Source organism: Eriocheir sinensis, chromosome 1 (genome assembly GCF_024679095.1).
Source record: "Eriocheir sinensis breed Jianghai 21 chromosome 1, ASM2467909v1, whole genome shotgun sequence".
Lineage (NCBI taxonomy): Eukaryota > Metazoa > Arthropoda > Malacostraca > Decapoda > Varunidae > Eriocheir > Eriocheir sinensis.
The window spans coordinates 37,896,806-37,900,149 of record NC_066509.1 but is presented as its reverse complement, the minus strand read 5'-3'; the positions used below and the strand labels follow the sequence as shown (position 1 = coordinate 37,900,149).

The window sequence follows — 3,344 nt, the reverse complement described above, 5'->3', positions numbered from 1 at the left end:
TACACTTGGCCTCCTTACTTACAATTATGAGTATGCTGCCGCATGGTGCTTTGTGCCCTTCTCTGTGTTCAAAGTGTTCCACTGTTGGTTGAAGAGTTACGTGCTCTTGCCCCGAGCAGCTGTGACTTTGAAATGATAAGCCAAAGGGTTGGTTGGTAGATTCACTCACTGTGCAGGCGCTAACCTTCCCCGAGCTGCTGAGGGAACTAACCACACGGGGACGCTACGTTCCGTGGGCAATCTTGGTCTTGATCTTGGCTTTGTGGGACTGTATACCAAAGTTGCCAGATTGTCTTACTCAGCCTCTTATATTTACCGACTTCCGACCCAAAAACTGTCTCGTGGACCCCAACAAGGAGATTCACTTACAATTATCATTAAAATAGTTCATTCCTGACGTTTCTTGGCCACAGTTAGGCGTCAGAAAGCAGTAAATACTATGCTCTGAGTAGGACAATCTGGCACGGTGCTGTATACTGTATTTCCCGCCATATAATACACTTTTTTTTCAAAAAGAAGACTCGAAAAATTAGCCTGCGTCTTACATCCCATTAGTTGTTTTGGTAGGCCAAGGGGTTATTGTTACTGGGACAAAACTAACACCAAAACACCTCCGTTTGACACAATAGTTTCCACACGTCCCCAGAATAAAATATACTGTATTTTGCTGCGTATAAAGCACACTTTTTTTTCACTCAGAAAATGTCAAAAAGTTAGCCCAGCGCAGCACACGCCAAAGGTACAAATTTTGATTGATTTAATAATGAACCGTGTGATGCAATGGAAAAGGAAAGTGTGAATAAGCAGAGGAGAGGAGGACACGTGAAGCCACAAAACCGTACAGGTCACAAGAAGAGGAAGAAGATGCGCCACGTGTGGCGTCGGCGTGAACACAACACACAACACCGCCACGGCACGCCAGTCACCAGTGTGCCGGGTGCCTCGGTGGTGGTGGTTAACGCAGCTGTTACACGGGAACAATTTTGGTGGAGCAGGGTGACATGACTGCCTGGCAACCATGGGGCGGACTTTTATTTTTTATTTTTTAACGTGTACGCCTATAGCGCCGGTAGGCTTACTTGAGGGGCCTGGATGGTGTTCGGCCCCAGCCCGTCATGGCGCAGGCAAGTGTTTATAGTGGCGCCATCTTCTCTTGGCTCTTGCTGCCCCCCGGAACTCCTTCTTGATTCACTTGGACGGTTTCCTCTAGAGTCCGGGTTGATGGGTGGTCTTCAGGACAGCATGTGGGTAGTTTTAAGCCACTCGGCGGCGACTGAAAAATCCCAGGTGGTAGCGTGGGGATTCAAACCCATGTCGTCTTTCACGCGGTGAATGTGGGCCCAGCACGCTACCACTCAGCCACCGCCTACCCTTTGTACAAGTCGAAGACCTGAGCGTGGGTTCCCTTTGTTCGCTGCAAGACGAGAGTGCTCAGAGCAGAAATCAATGGGAATAGTCTTGGTCAGGGCTGCCACCTTGGTTTAAAAAAAGAGGAACACAACATCCCATTCTCCAATACAGAACGAATCCATATTCAAAGGAACGGATGGCAAGCCTAAAATTTCTCAAAGCCTGCCATGACTGACAGCTGCTGCTGGTGAAGGCAAAAGGAAGGAGGGAGACACATTGTGACGTGTGTTTTACTTGTATTTCAGGAAGGTGAAGGCAAAAGGAAGGAGGGAGACACATTGTGACGCGTGTTTTACTTGTATTTCAGGAAGGTGAAGGCAAAAGGAAGGAGGGAGACACCTTGTCACGTCTGTATTACTTGTATTTCAGGAAGGTGAAGGCAAAAGGAAGGAGGGAGACACATTGTGACGTGTGTTTTACTTGTATTTCAGGAAGGTGAAGGCAAAAGGAAGGAGGGAGACACATTGTGACGTGTGTTTTACTTGTATTTCAGGAAGGTGAAGGCAAAAGGAAGGAGGGAGACATTGTGACGTGTGTTTTACTTGTATTTCAGGAAGGTGAAGGCAAAAGGAAGGAGGGAGACACATTGTGACGTGTGTTTTACTTGTATTTCAGGAAGGTGAAGGCAAAAGGAAGGAGGGAGACACATTGTGACGTGTGTTTTACTTGTATTTGAGGCCTCGGCGGCTTGCATGCCCTCCTGGACGTGATGACTCCCGTCCACCCTCCATCTTGGCCGATGCGTTGGGTTAGCATCACACGGTGGATGGACGTACAGTACTGTCTCCAGGATTGCGAGTTTCAAGTTTGCAATTCACCGAGTTTGTGACAGGGACAAAAAAAATTAGATTTTTGATGAAAACTGAAATTGCAATATGACTCAAAAGGAAAAGGAAAAGGCTGCTAAAACTGGGATTTTTCACACCTTGTTGTGGTCCTTGACTCCCATGCTCGCTCTTACCCAGCCCCCGGGCCTTTCCACTGGCCGCGGGAAGCATGGTGAGTGGGATCCGGGCAGCCAGGCGCATGTTTTTTTTTATTTTTTATTTTTTTTATTTATTTATTTTTTTTTTTTACATTGCTGCCTATTGCGCCGGTAGGCTTCTTCCCGATGGAACCTGATGGTCGGTCCAAGGCTTCTTTCCGGTGGGTCCTGATGGTCGGCCCAGCCCGTTCTGGCGCAGGCGAGATTTTATAGTGGCGCCATCTTGCATTGGCTCATGCTGCCCTCCCAGAGCTCATCTTTGATCCTAGAATCTAGAGTCCGGGTTGATAGGTGGTCTTCTGGACAGCATGTGGGTAGTTTTAAGCCACTCGGCGGCGAGCAGCCCCGACCGCGCGCCGGGCCTGAGCAGCTGATGATGGTGATGGTGATGATGAGCGTCGGCTGCCCCACATCGGGCGCCACCCAAACGGCACCTTCACCCTTCATCGGGGCCCATGCTCATCCCTACACTGTCCAAACCTCATGCAAGAGTTAACCAGCATCTTCACTCTTTCATCCCTCACGCTGGTAAACTCTGGAACAATCTTCCTTCATCTGCATTTCCTCCTGCCTACGACTTGACTCTTTCAAGAGGAGGGTATCAGGACACCTCTCCTCCCGAAACTGACCTCTCTTTTGGCCACCTCTTTGGATTCTTTTTAGGAGCAGCGAGAAGCGGGCTTTTTTTATTATTGTTTTTTTGTGCCCTTGAGCTGCCTCCTTTGTTGTAAAAAATAAAAAATAAATAAAAAGAGCACCTTTCTTACATGTGCCTATGTATGACTTACGTGGTGGACCAGCGTCGGTAGAGTGGGTTGCGCTGAGGCAGTATCAAGGTCTTCCTGCCGTGATATCTTGCAGCTATTTTCTTCTCCTTTTGTGTTATTGGGCCAAAGAAAACTTCATCTTCACTACTGCTGTCACCCATGGTCTCTGAAATAACAAATTA

At 48.1% G+C, this 3,344-nt stretch overlaps 1 long non-coding RNA gene across 1 annotated transcript; it reads left to right on the top strand.

Annotated features, from left to right (window-relative positions):
- Nucleotides 1-679: 679 nt before the first annotated feature.
- Nucleotides 680-2,757, top strand: LOC126996714 (uncharacterized). Its single transcript, XR_007751389.1, has 3 exons — nucleotides 680-1,659; nucleotides 1,784-1,907; nucleotides 1,968-2,757. It is a non-coding gene; the product is annotated as an uncharacterized LOC126996714 (long non-coding RNA).
- Nucleotides 2,758-3,344: the final 587 nt, after the last annotated feature.